The sequence below is a fragment of the Oncorhynchus gorbuscha genome, linkage group LG13 (genome assembly GCF_021184085.1).
Source record: "Oncorhynchus gorbuscha isolate QuinsamMale2020 ecotype Even-year linkage group LG13, OgorEven_v1.0, whole genome shotgun sequence".
Classification (NCBI taxonomy): Eukaryota; Metazoa; Chordata; class Actinopteri; order Salmoniformes; family Salmonidae; genus Oncorhynchus; species Oncorhynchus gorbuscha.
In genome coordinates this window covers 51,276,676-51,292,100 of record NC_060185.1, presented here as the reverse complement: position 1 = coordinate 51,292,100, position 15,425 = coordinate 51,276,676, and the positions used below count along the sequence as shown (strand labels likewise).

The 15,425-nt window shown below is 42.7% G+C and overlaps 1 protein-coding gene across 6 annotated transcripts in view; it reads right to left on the bottom strand.

Moving 5' to 3' along the window:
- Window positions 1-15,188, bottom strand: part of drd2a (dopamine receptor D2a) — a 32,301-nt gene extending 17,113 nt beyond the window's left edge. For all 6 annotated transcript variants that reach the window (XM_046294911.1, XM_046294909.1, XM_046294913.1 and 3 more), the window contains exon 1: window positions 14,809-15,188. The gene's annotated coding sequence lies outside the window, so the exon portion shown is untranslated. The remainder of the gene's footprint in view (window positions 1-14,808) is intronic.
- Between the last annotated feature and the right edge of the window lie 237 nt (window positions 15,189-15,425).

Below are 15,425 nucleotides of genomic sequence, written 5' to 3'. Positions count from 1 at the left end.
ACCACAGAGATACAATATCATACATCCTATTGAACTGTATTGCTGAAAACCTTTATAGGAAACACACATTACACAATAGCCTATTATCTCCCTGTCTGCCAGCTCACTGAGAGGTTATTAGTGTCTTCTCTCTGGCATTGTATGACGTCACATTACTCCATATCCAATCATTAGCTGACCTTATAACCCTCACTTCCATCATCCATGAGCAGGTGACCTGTCCTGAAGTGCAGACCTGGATGAACACTCAACAACCCCCATCTATCCACAAGCATCAATACGCCCTGCATAGCCTACGTCATACTCCCATAGTAGCACAGCTGACTGAAGGTTAGATGGAAGATGATGATTGGAATGTCTGTCTGTCTGTCTGTCTGTCTGTCTGTCTGTCTGTCTGTCTGTCTGTCTGTCTGTCTGTCTGTCTGTCTGTCTGTCTGTCTGTCTGTGTGTCTGTGTGTCTGTGTGTGTGTCTGTGTCTGTCTGTCTGTCTGTCTGTCTGTGTCTGTGTCTGTCTGTCTGTCTGTCTGTCTGTCTGTCTGTCTGTCTGTGTCTGTCTGTCTGTCTGTGTGTGTGTGTGTGTGTGTGTGTGTGTGTGTGTGTGTGTGTGTGTGTGTGTGTGTGTGTGTGTGTGTGTGTGTGTGTGTGTGTGTGTGTGTGTGTGTGTGTGTGTGTGTGTGTGTGTGTGTGTGTGTGTGTGTGTGTGCGTGTGTATGGAATACAAGTGTCTGAGACTGGGAGAAACCTCCAGTAGATACCACCTCTGTCAATCTGGAGTAAAAGTGTTTGATCTTATTCGGTGATAGCAGCTATTTTTTATTTGTTTTCTATCTGCCGTAGGCCTCTTTGATGCTTGGTCGACATCTTTGATGGCAACTAGCCAATTACAGGCTGTGAATCCTTGATTGGCATCTGTTGTCATGGGCCAAGTACCTACTGACACATAAGTATTGTAGGTAATGTGAAGAGGGAAGCGTCCGTACACTTTGACCCATGCACATTTGAATTTCACAGTAGAGCATAAACAAACACAGAACGCAGTCTTTTCCACAGAAACGGATTGGCTGCAGGGCAGTTAGGGCAAATGCCATATGGGCTGATCTTTTTTTTTCTCCTCAGCAGAATGAAAAAAAATTGAACTTGTGTGAGTGCCTCAAGTAATAAAATGGGTGTTAGAAATGACCGGGTTGATTTCTGGTTCCAGTCCGCCCTTGTCCTGTATAGTCATTATATACCCATTTTGCCTCGGTCTGACTACCTACTGACATGCTTTGGGTAGGTAGTCATCATTTAGCCATTTTCTAAGCAGGGTTATTGTACCTCCACTGTGCAGAGAAGAGAAAGCCCTCCCTGGCCTGCATACAGTAGCACTTACAGCGTCTCTTCCCTTTATCTTCTTCTTTATCTCCTTACTGCAATTATTTCCTTCAATAGTTACACCCCTAAGAATAATTACCATCCTTGCCCTCTAAATGTGAATCTATTTCTGTTTGGAACTTTTCCCAGATAAAATGTTAAATGAAAAATGTTGAAAAATAGAGAATTGATCGAATAATCAAATAATAGAAGCTGTTCCAGATACAAAATGAATTTACCGTAACATTTTCTAAAACAGTAGGGCCCCAATATCCACAAGGACGGGGATAATAATTCAGCATTTCTCAGGCTCCAACTAAAATACGACCTGCAATTTCAATGACGCTCTTCCAAGGTCCAAAAGCGTATGGCTCACGGATCGATTGGGATCCAAGAGGTATTCCTGTGTACAGGTGGTCGTGATATGGGTGAGCAAACTGTTTAAGGGGATGTTTTGAGGGAGTGATTCAAATGACCGTTTCATAACATCAACAAACCTCCCTTTGATATGTTGAGCATGAAGTATCACTTCATCACCCTATAAAATTTTTATGGAAGAGATTCGCTGGTCACATATTTTACAGCTGGGGCAATTGTTTGTTTACCTGTTCGAGTTGCTAACACTGGTGAATGCTGCAAACATTGAGGAAGAAAAATGCTCATATGAATGCTTTACATTACTCACGATTGATACAACCTGTGCCCCAGTAAAAGACAGTAAACATTCCTATACACTGACAGCAACATTTTGATTTTGACCATATTTGTGAGAAGACAATATAGGAATAAAAGGCCTGCACTTTTGATAGAATCCTTCTAATGAAATATTTACGAACCTCCAGATGGGTTCGAGAAGACAACAATCAAAGTTCACACCAGTTGAACTGACCCAGATTATATGTCCATCCATAAACTGCAATGTAAGCATTGGGAACCAATAACAATCCTATCTTTAGGCATGCCCAGACATGCTATCAGAATGTACTAGAAACCAGGTAGTTGTTCTACTGATGTTATCAACTAGCTACTCAAATAAAGTAATGTGGGAAGCTGTGGAGCATCTGTCTGTTGGAGGAAGCAGAGAAGGGGGACGTTAACAAGCCTCCAATTGCCTCATTAGGTTGTGAGGATGCTCTTTCCTAACAACAAGCCATGTCTCTGGTGAGGTCCTTTGCCTACTTTCCTACTCAGCTGTCTGCATAGGAGACCCAGGTGAAGCTCATGCTTGTAGATAAAGCCCTAGCTGAAGCAACTAGCAAACAGTGAATGACATAGATTTATTTAACATTTTGCCTGTTTGAGATGTTTGCCATGGGTTTGTGAATATTATTATTTTATTTTTTTAACTAAAGAGTTTAATTTGTGTATGTAGTCATGCTGCCACAATACATCTCAATTTAAAAGTTGCGCTTTTCTACGACGGTTTTCCCTTTGTTAACTTTTAAAGTTTCCCTTTGCCATGTTTGTTTCTACTTTCCCCAATGAAGATTCAATAAATACCCAGCATTCTATGGTAAATTCATTACATCTGGCAAAACTCACTCAATTGTCTTGATGCCCCAAAAAATCTTGATACTTGATGCCACGGTGCTCTCCACACCAAAGATCTTTTAAAAACTGAACAGCGTAGTCCCTCATATCTAAAAGGTCATTAGTAGTCTTTCAGATCTAAACAAAATAGCTACACTGACTATCTGAGTTAACCTTGTATTTTCATTGACCTTTTATTTCAGTATTTTGCACTGTCTCTATTACACACTCACACACACACACACACACACACACACACACACACACACACACACACACACACACACACACACACACACACACACACACACACACACACACACACACACACACACACACACACACACACACCATCTTCTCACTCACACATAATATGCACTTACATTTATACTGACTCCACACACACACACACCAACTCACATACAAGCTGTTGCTACTCTCTATATCTCATATCCTGTTGCCTAGTCATCTTACCCCTATACATACTTACTTACAGTACATCACTCCAGTATCCCTGCACATAGCAAATATAGGGTATTGGAACTGACCCTGTATTAGGGCTGTCCCCGACCCAAAAAAAACTTGGTTGGCCAAGAGTCATCCTTTTCTTTCAACCAATCGATTGGTTGAAATGTTTAAACATATTTTTTTCCATATGTATATATACAGACACACACTATATGTTTGACTAAAATCAACTGCATATGCACTAATCTTGTCTGATGCTTTAAGCACACTGTTTGATTAAATAATTAAGACACACAAATAACTCAAGAAAAAGTCCGATGTCAGTGTTAAAAAAATGACATTGAGTGCCTGTGTGACTGGTGCATGTTGTCTCGCTCTCTTCCCTACTGTTGTGAAAAGGCACCACGGCACAGCAAGTGTTTATTGCACTGTCTGTGCTGAAGCTGCAACGTACATTCAGCCATTTAGTTTCTTACACAGTATGCCTACAAATCCCTAATTTGTTTAGGAATTAAATTCCCTATTTCCCCAACCCATGCTCTCTTTACGTGAGACATGTAAGCACCGCATGCATGTGACCAATAGGGCCGGACCTACAGCATATCACAATCACATCAATAAATTGATTATAACAAACTCCGAACACAGTAACACGTGACAGCTAAATGTATGCGGACGACGTGACAAAGAAACTTGAAAAGGGGTGAATGTTTACTGGTTGCTCAGGGGGGAAAGGGGAAGTCAGATCTGTGGAAGACATTTGACTTAGTCGTGGAATCTACTGGAGATCCAGATAAAGAAGGGTATAGGAGCAAGCACTGCGTGAGCATTATGTCTGCCAAACAGTTCCTGTTAGATTACAATATGATTATTTTTCTGACCATTTGGAACAGTGTAAACAACACTAAATAAATAAGTGTACCAGAGAGTCTGTTTTAATGAAAAATATATAAATATATAAAGCCTTTATTACAGAAGACTAAAAACAGTTGCATGCTTTCGCGAACTGCGGTTTATTTCTTGTTCAGGCAAATTATACAAAGCTCCCTTTGTTATTTAATTTTAAAACTAAAATGCTTCATTGCATTTCAAAACATGAATGTCTCATATGCTGTGTGATTGCATGAACTAATTAATGATTGGTTGATTGATAGACACAGTAGCCTATATTTTGAAATATAGGCCTAAGGAAGTTACGCTATTAAGACTAAAAGGCCAAAAGCTTGATGGTGGTTATACAAGGCAACAACACTAAATCAATTGTAAGTAATACCAGTCTGTTCTAACTCGGGAAAAAATTGGAAAGCCTTTATTACAGCGTAGTGAAGATGAAAAACAACCAAATCTGTGAAACTGCTTTATTCGACATTCTTCCGTTGCACAAGACTTGGTGCTCACGGAATCAGTAGGCTATTAAACAAACACTCAAACAGGCAACAGAAGCGAGATCTGTCTTATTTCTGTTGATATATATGGATGATTTATAAAGCCAGGCACATTTAACAGTGAGGCTATTGATTATAGATCTAATTAAGTTGGGGTTTCCTCTCTACTCAATTGTCTTCGACAATTAGGCTAAGGCAAAGGCTGTTCCGTGCTGCTGCCTCCGCCACATTGTTCTCAATCCCAATATGCTGGTTAACTTTGATATCATGCACATAGCAACATAGGTGCCAATTCTACAGCGCACTGAAGACTGTTGCAGAAGTGCGGACAGCGACCGTCTCCAATGTGGGAGAAAGCGCATTTGTTCTAAAATAACATTCGATTTATTAGAGTTGCACCATTAGTGCAATTCAGTATCATGTCTTAAGAGTGATGGGACTGTGCCATCCCAATGGCCTCCGCAATGGATTAGACCACTGAGACAGGCGCAAATCATGTGTCGACCAGTCGACTAAATGGGGTCAGCCCTACCCTGTATATAATATGCTTACTAATATGCTTACTTACTTACTTATTGTGTTCTTTATGTTTCTCCTTATTTCTCGTGTGTTTTTTTTCTAGTGTTACATTGTTATTTATTATTGCATTGTTGGGTTTTGAGTTTGAAAGAAATTTCACCGTACCTGTCGCTGTGACGTTAAAACTTGAAACGTGAAACTCAAACTGTGTGTAGGACGGTTCAATCTGAGAGAGAACAAGGACAAAATGATGAAAGGAGAGCCTATAGAGACTATGAATCACACACAGAAGTAATTACAGAGATATTATTGATTTAACAACACTAAACCTTTTAATGAATGAATGCCCGTTATGTTACAAATGGGTACATGCTATTTCCAGATGTAAACCTTTAGTAAGAACCTATTTGATTGGACCATTAGTGTATCAAAGCCCACAGTAAAGGTTATACAGGTTCGGTACCAGTTTGAGGAAAAATTCCAAACTGCAATTCAAAAGCTATTTAAACTATACACACTCTAAGCCACACTGCGTAGTCTAACATTTAGATATTCTTGAAGCGTTTCTCGACTACAATCACAAAAAGAGAGGTTCTGCACTTCAACGCTGGGAAAATGTTGTTCCCTACACACCGCAGGTCTGTCATTGTCCCCAAACATCTGTTTGCGCCAAGGCATAAACTAAAGCTAGTATTTCTGACTAAATGTCTAAGGGGATCCGCCCAGATCTAGTACCACATTCACAGTTAATGGTCCTTTGACTGAACATGTCGCACACTGAGATAATTGTTAAGAGATTTCATGTCTCTCAAGCACTTTTCTTCTTTCTTTCTTTCTTTCTTTCTTTCTTTCTTTCTCTTCCTTTCTTCCCCCTCTCGTTGTCAATCTGTGCACAATAGTCAGTCATTTGGACAATCGTTGTCTGGAACCTGTAGGTAGTTACTTGTGGAGCCGAACATGTATCTTTTTGTACATCTTTTACCTGTGAACTGGAATATACAGTTGAAGTCAGAAGTTTACATACACCTTAACCAAATACATTTAAACTCAGTTTTTCCACAATCCCTGACATTTCATCCGAGTAAAAATCCCCTGTCCTAGGTCAGTTAGGATCGCCACTTTATTTTAAGAATGTCAAATGTCAGAATAATAGTAGAGAGAATGATTTATTTCAGCTTTTATTTCTTTCATCACATTCCCAGTGGGTCAGATGTTTACATACACTCAATTAGTATTTGGTAAGATTGCCTTTAAATTGTTTAACTTGGGTCAAACGTTTCGGGTAGCCTTCCACAAGCTTCCCACAATAAGTTGGGTGAATTTTGGCCCATTCCTCCTGACAGAGCTGATGTAGTCAGGGTTGTCGGCCTCCTTGCTCGCACACGGTTTTTCAGTTCTGCCCACACATTTTCTATAGGATTGAGGTCAGGGCTCTGTGATGGCCACTCTAATACCTTTACTTTTTTGTCATGAAGCCATTTTGCCACAACTTTGGAAGTATGCTTGGGGTCATTGTCCATTTGGAAGACCCATTTGCAAACAAGCTTTAACGTCCTGACTGATGTCTTGAGATGTTGCTTCAATACATCCACATAATTTTCCACCCTCATGATGCCATCTATTTTGTGAAGTGCACCAGTCCCTCCTGTAGCAAAGCACCCCCACAACATGATGCTGCCACCCCAGGTGCTTCCCGGCTGGGATGGTGTTCTTCAGCTTGCAAGCCTCCCCCTTTTTCCTCCAAACATAATGATGGTCATTATGGCCAAACAGTTCTATTTTTGTTTCATCAGACCAGAGGACATTTCTCCAAAAAGTACCATCTTGTAACGTTTGTCGTCAGAAAGAGACCAAGGTGCGCGTGGTAAGTGTTCATAATTATTTATTTACTCAGAACACCAAACAAAACAACAAAAGAACGCCGCGTTCTGCAGGCTTCACAGAGCTAACAAAAAACAAGATCTCACAAACACCAAAAGGAGAATGACAATTTATATGTGATCCCCAATCAGAGACAAAGATAAACAGCTGCCTCTGATTGGGAACCACACTCGGCAAAAAAACAAAGAAATAGAAAACATAGAAATAAAGAAACTAGAATGCCCACCCTAGTCACACCCTGGTCTAACCAAAATAGAGAATAAAAACCTCTATGGCCAGGGCATGAAAGATCTTCCCTATGTGCAGTTGCAAACCGTAGTCTGGCTGTTATGCAGGTGAATGAGGACCCAAAAGCGACTTGGCGAAAACAGAGTCTTTAATCCAGTTGACGAGAACAGACTGGAGACTCGATCTTGAACAGCAGGTTGCCTCGGGAAGGCACTTGAACTTAGCAGACTCAGACACCTGCTCACCACGCAGCATCTGAGGGAAACACGACACGACAGGGCGATACACAAACACAGCACGGTGAACAATAGACAAGGATCCGACAGGATAGGGACTCTAATCAGGGAAAAGATAAGGAACAGGTGTGGGAAGACTAAATGATTGATTAGGGGAATAGGAACAGCTGGGAGCAGGAACGGAACGATAGAGAGAAGAGAGAGAGGAAGGGAGAGAGAAAAAGGGGAACCCTAAAAAGACCAGCAGGGGAAAAACGAACAGAGGGAAAAGCAAAATGACAAGACAAAATAAGACAAAACATGACAGTACCCCCCACTCACCGAGCGCCTCCTGGCGCTCGAGGAGGAACACTGGCGGCAACGGAGGAAATCATAGATCACAAACGGTCCAGCACGTCCCGAGAAAGAACCCAACTCCTCTCCTCAGGACCGTATTTAGAGAACTGAAAGCTTTAGAGCAAACAGGACCAAACAGGCCAGGAGAGTAACAACTAGGGACAGACTGAGACACAGCAAGGGCAGGAACAAGAACAGGAGAGATGCGATGAAACAGACTGAGACCCAGCAAGACCAGGAGCAGAAGCAGAAAAAAATTACCAGACTTCTGCGCGCAGTCTGAACACGCAGCCACGAAACGGCGCGTGTCACGCTCCTGAGTAGGCCACCAAAACCGCTGGCGAATAGAAGCAAGCGTACCCCGAACGCCGGGATGGCCAGCAGACTGAAAAGAAGGTTACTAGGACAAGCGCGCGGCGACGCAGTGTGCGTGAGTGCTTGCTTAACCTGTCTCTCAATTCCCCAGACAGTCAACCCGACAACACGCCCAACAGGAAGGATCCCCTCGGGATCGGTAGAAGCCACAGAAGAACTAAAGAGACGGGATAAAGCATGAGGCTTGGTGTTCTTAGTACCCGGGCAATAAGAAATAACGAACTCGAAACGAGCGAAAAACAACGCCCAACGAGCATGACGCGCATTCAGTCGTTTGGCATAACGGATGTACTCAAAATTCTTTTGGTCAGTCCAAACGACAAAAGGAACGGTCGCCCCTCCAACCACTGCCGCCATTTGCCTAGGGCCAAACGGATGGCGAGCAGCTCGCGGCTTCATAGTTACGTTCCGACGGTGACAGGCGATGAGAAAATACGCACAAGGGTGGACCCCATCGTCAGTATCGGAGCGCTGGGACAGAATGGCTCCCACGCCCACCCCCGACAAACAACCTCAACAATAAACGGTTTAGTGACGTCAGGTGCAACAAGGATAGGAGCGGATGCAAAACGCTTCTTGAAGAGAACAGGACAACAATCATACGACCGGTGAGGAGGAAGGGAGTTGGTTCTGGACCGACTGAAGACCGTGCGCAGACCATGATACTCCTCCGGAACACCTGTCAAATCACCAGGTTCCTCCTGAGAAGAGGGGACAGAACAAACAGGAGAAATAGCAGACATTAAACACTTCACATGACAAGAAACGTTCCAGGAAAGGATAGAATTACTAGACCAATCAAAAGAAGGATTATGACACACTAGCCAGGGATGACCCAAAACAACAGGTGTAAAAGGTGAACAAAAAATCAAAAAGAAATGGTCTCACTATGGTTACCAGATACAGTGAGGGTTAAAGGTAGTGTTTCATATAATATACTGGGGAGAACTACCATCCAAGGCAAACATGACCGTGGGCTCCCTAACTGTCTGAGAGGAATGTCATGTTCCCGCGCCCAGGCTTCGTCCATAAAACAGCCCTCTGCCCCAGAGTCTATTAATGCACTGCAGGAAGCTGCCAATCCGGTCCAGCGTAGATGGACCGGTAAGGTAGTACATGTACTTGACGGAGAGGACCGTCTAGTAGCGCTTATCAGTCGCCCTCCGCTTACTGATGAGCTCTGGCCTTTAACTGGACATGAAATGACAAAATGACCAGCGGAACCGCAATAGAGACAGAGGCGGTTGGTGATTCTCCGTTCCCTCTCCTTAGTCGAGATGCGAATACCCCCAGCTGCATGGGCTCAACACCTGAGTCAGTGGGGAAAGACGGTAGTGTCGGAGAGAGGGAGACACAGTTAACGCGAATGAGCTCGGTGACGAAGATCTACCCGTCGTTCAATGCGAATAGCGAGTTCAATCAAAGAATCCACGCTGGATGGAACCTCCCGAGAGAGAATCTCATCCTTAACCTTAGCGTGGAGTCCCTCCAGAAAACGAGCGAGCAACGCCTGCTCGTTCCAGTTACTGGAGGCAGCAAGAGTGCGAAACTCTATAGAGTAATCCGTTATGGATCGATTACCTTGACATAGGGAAGACAGGGACCAGGAAGCTTCTTTCCCAAAAACTGAGCGATCAAAAACCCTTATCATCTCCTCTTTAAAGTTCAGATAATTGTTAGTACACTCAGCGCTTGCCTCCCAGATAGCTGTGCCCCACTGCCGAGCCCGACCAGTAAGGAGTGATATGACGTAGGCAATCCGAGCTCTCTCTCTTGAGTATGTGTTGGGTTGGAGAGAGAACACTATATCACACTGGGTGAGAAAGGAGCGGCACTCAGTGGGCTGCCCAGAATAACATGGTGGGTTATTAACCCTAGGTTCCGGAGGCTCGGAAGAACCGGAAGTAGCTGGTGACACGAGACGAAGACTCTGATACTGTCCTGAGAGGTCGGAGACCTGAGCGGCCAGGGTCTCAACGGCATGTCGAGCAGCAGACAATTCCTGCTCGTGTCTGCCGAGCATCGCTCCCTGGAACTCGAGAGTAGAGTAGAGAGAATCCATAGTCGCTGGGTCCATTCTTGGTCGGATCCTTCTGTTATGCAGGTGAATGAGGACCCAAAAGCGACTTGGCGAAAACAGAGTCTTTAATCCAGTAAAGTAAAATACAATCAAAAAACACAATTTCCACTCGTAATGACGAGAACAGACTGGAGACTCGATCTTGAACAGCAGGTTGCCTCGGGAAGGCACTTGAACTTAGCAGACTCAGACACCTGCTCACCACGCAGCATCTGAGGGAAACACGACACGACAGGGCGATACACAAACACAGCACGGTGAACAATAGACAAGGATCCGACAGGACAGGAACGGAAAACAAGGGAAGAAATAGGGACTCTAATCAGGGGAAAAGATAAGGAACAGGTGTGGGAAGACTAAATGATTGATTAGGGGAATAGGAACAGCTGGGAGCAGGAACGGAACGATAGAGAGAAGAGAGAGAGGAAGGGAGAGAGAAAAAGGGGAACGAACCTAAAAAGACCAGCAGGGGGAAAACGAACAGAGGGAAAAGCAAAATGACAAGACAAAATAAGACAAAACATGACACTGGCTTTTTGGCGGTTTTGGAGCAGTGGATACTTCCTTGCTGACCGGCCGTTCAGGTTATGTCGATATAGGACTCGTTTTACTGTGGATATAGATACTTTTGTACCTGTTTCCTCCAGCATCTTCACAAGGTTCTTTGATGTTGTTCTGGGATTGATTTGCACTTTTTTCGCACCAATACGTTCATCTCTAGGAGACAGAACGCGTCTCCTTCCTGAGCGGTATGATGTTTATACTCACGTACTATTGTTTTTACAGATGAACCTGGTACCTTCAGGTGTTTGGAAATTGCTCCCAAGGATGATCCAGACCTGTGGAGGTCTACAATTATTTTCTGAGGACTTTTTACTTTCCCAGGATGTCAAGAAAAGAGGCACTGAGTTTGAAAGGTAGGCCTTGAAATACATCCACAGGTACACCTCCAATTGACTCAAATTATGTCAATTAGCCTATCAGAAGCCATTACATTATTTTCTGTAATTTTCCAAGCTGTTTAAAGGCACAGTCAACTTAGTGTATGTAAACTTCTGACCCACTGGAATTGTCATACACTGAATTATAAGTGAAATAATCTGTCTGTAAACAATTGTTGGAAAAAAGACTTGTGTCATGCACAAAGTAGATGTCCTAACGGACTTCCCATATAGTTTGTTAACAAGAAATGTGTGGAGTGGTTGAAAAATGAGTTTTAATGACTCCAACCTAAGTGTGTGTAAACTTCCCGACTTCAACTGTGTATATAATGGTGTCACGGCATATGAACTAACAGGTTATAGAGCAAACAGCAATGGAATTAAATCGTTTTTTCTTGGCTTGGCTTCCCTGGTGATTTTACCCACGTACCACTACTGTACCTGTGATACTTCATCTTGCCATGCAGAAGTAACCATAGAGGACATCCACATGAATGTGTGTGTATGCCTGTGAGCATGGTTGTGCGCACGCGTGTGCATATGTGTGTGGAGAGAGCTTTGACAATTTAGCCTGACTCTGACTAAAGGAGTAAAACGTCTCCCAGGGGAGCATTGTCTCTTTATAATCCTGCAGTGGATGAGAGAGAGATAGAGGGGGAGAAAGGATCTCTGCTTCTAAGCACCCAAAATAACCTAGACTGCTTGCTTACGATAAGGCGAGGATTTCACCATGGACCATTTGTTTAAATAAGGTTTGTCAGGATACATTTCAATCAAGTGTGACGCAAGATGTATGACGTTTTGATCAGCTTAGGATAAGAGTTCAAAGGGACTAAGGGCCAACTGAAGATTTATACAGGCATTTGCACAGTAGGGAAGGTTATCGTGGGAAGATCTCAATTTCATACTCCTCGCATCCTCTCTCTTCTCCCCTTGTCTCCTTTGCCTGAACATATCACACATGCCGTGAAATACATATCATGCTCATTCCTGGTCGGACACTTTACACCCCTCCATTATGTTGACATCGACAGCCCCTTAATGACCAGATACACCAGAAGACTGTAATCTGCACCATCATAAGTGGACCATCTCTTTTATAGGTTTTTGGACTTTAATTGCCTCATTCCATCTCCTTTCCTTTCAGTGATTATTGCTCACAAGAAAAGTCTGGCAGTTGACACACTCAGAAAAAGGGACTCGAAGTGGGAATATCATTCGAGCTATACCATATTATTCTAGTTGTTGGTTACAAATTCCAATTCCAAAACAATTTAAATGATTGACATGTGAAAACCCCAATGTAAATGAGCTTTCAATGTCACATAATGACTACCACACCAGAAAACTATGCCTGTACTATTATTTTAAGGTTGTTGTTATCGAACCTGAAGATATGCATAACATAAGCCATGGTGTATTGGCAGACTACAGTACAAGTGTGTTGATGTCTCAACTATTCAATGGAGCATCTTCGTAAATAATGGGAGACAGCTAGCTATCTGTCAGGGGGACATCTGCTGAAGCCTACAGTCTACCTCCAAACAAACCAACCATGACTCAAGCATGTAAACAAAGCCAGATTGTTCTACTTCTTAGAATCATTCTCATTCAGAAACAGCTAGGGAAGGCCATCTATACGCAGGGTGTCCCCAACTCAGCCCCCCCCAGGTAATTTCAGCAGCTTGGACTGCCATCAGCAGCACAAGAGTGAGATACAGTGCAGAGTAACCAGAGAGCTAAGAGGATCGTATTGAGATGGTATGGAGCTATAAGCTTCCGACCTACCAGTAAGCGAGGCAATGGACAGCACAGGCAGAAATAATCATAAAAGAAGCATAACGTAGCTTGTTAAGACCAAAAATCACTGCAATCCAGTAGCAGTAATGGTTGTTATTTTCTGTGGCTTAAGTAATTGGAGCACACCGTGTGTACATTTATTCCCCGTCTCTCCGCAGTTTGCATCTAAGGATGTTCCTCTGCAGTTGGAGAGTATTGAGTCGTTTTAATCTTTGGCACCATTCAGGCTAATTGGTATTTCTCAGTAATTGTGTAATTGCTTTAAATATGTATCAAAAGCCTGTTGGCATTTTGTGCAACAAAAAAAGTGAATTATTAAATGAGCAACCATGAAAATAACAATTATTATCATCATTATCATTGTCATCTTTGGTCGTGGGTATGACTGCCGACTGTGGATCACACCTTATTTTTCATTGCTCATCTAATCATTTACTTGTGAGGGACAAAACACTGTTTTAGCTAAATCAAATACACCTTATGGAACAGTGGGGACTGTGAAGAGACATACACACAGGCACAGCCACATGCATACACACACGATAACACACGCACTTACACACATGTACACATGGATTTTGTGTTGTAGATATGTGGTAGTAGAGTAGCGGTCTGAGGGCACACACTTACGGTGTTGTGAAATCTGTGGTGAAATGTATTGTACATGATATGGCCCCCAGAAAGAGTAGCTGCTGCCTTGGCTAGTAGATGATAAATACAAATACAAAAGTGCTATAGTATAGAGTATAGTCAAAACACAACACCGTACATTGATTTAGATATATCCTACTGTATAATGTATATACTAATAGATTATATGCTAAGGCAACACATTTAAGAAACACTAAAGATGGTGCTGCTATTCTCAGAGGCTGTTGATAGGAACAAGAAGCTGCATGAGAGGCACAGGCAGTTCCTTCATGGGATCACAAACACACACACCATCTATGGAGCAGGGCAGACCATAAACATTCGGTAAGTCTTTAAATGGCTTACTAGTGGTGAGTGCGTGTACAATCATCCGTTTGCTTTGCCCTTTCCGTCGAGGCCTTTGAAGAAGACCAACGGGCAACCTTGTCATGCTGTATTTATACCTGTGACATATTACACAGAAACGATCCCTAAATCGACAGACAATTGATGCAGAGAGCATTCAAACAAACACACACACGCGCGCGCTCGCAGGCACGCACGCACGCACGTATGCACACACACGCCACAAACTTAAGTAAGCAGACTCATCCATATTTATGCACGCAGGCACACTCGCAAAAGCCCACACATAATAACGCACGCAGGCACGCATGCAAACGCACGCGTGAAATGTTATAGCCTGGAGCACATAATTTAGTTGATCATGAAATGATCACTGCCATACAGCATATGGTCTAACATAATAAATGACTCCATACCTCATCAATTTATACAATTCAGGCGTGCGCAAATTGTTACTAATTGAAAACTTAAGTGGGAGAATCATTCACTAAATGCAACAAAAAAAACGAATAACTACAGTATGATCTTGAAATATCACTTTAAGCAACTGGATCTAGTCTCCACTTTCCTTCATAGTGCAGGCATCGGGTAGCCTATGTCTACTCTTCAATGTGGACACCGTGTCAATTTAATGAGAATTATACCTGTGTTTAAGGTGTCAGAGCAAGATATGCTCTTACCTTCACGCCATAAGTTTGATTGATTCACTGCTCTTATAGGGATCCGTCTTTTAAATCCAACGATATCCAAATTCACCGCTTTTGATGTCCTCTGTTTGGCTTGAACATTTTGCTCACTGTTCTCAAATTGTTCACCGACTCTGGCTGTTCAGAAGCAAAGGAGAAGTTGTGCCACCAAAGTCACTACCATATGGTCTGATGAACGCTCTTCACAAAAACATGGGTTTTATTATATCCTACTCAAGATTTTTTTTTTTACTTAAATATTTTACTTAAGATTCAGGCTATCTTAATTCAGCCTCTTTGATAGCGTGTAGCCTATGTGTGAGAGCAGCGAAATATCCGTCTCCTCTCCGCACCGTTTACCCACTACGCACGAGGCAACCTTCAAGACTGACAGTGGAACAGTCGCTCCAACTATTGGGAGCAGAAAATCAGACTGTGTATCATTAAGGCGGGGCTAGTTCTTAAACCTTTGAAGAAAAAGCATAACTGCCCTTTTCTCCTAAAATGACACAGTTATCTTTAGTTTATGTAGTATGCCGGACAAATCTGACTTATTGGTGGGGAAAAATCTATATATACTCTTTTATGGAGATGTATAGGCTATCCAAGAT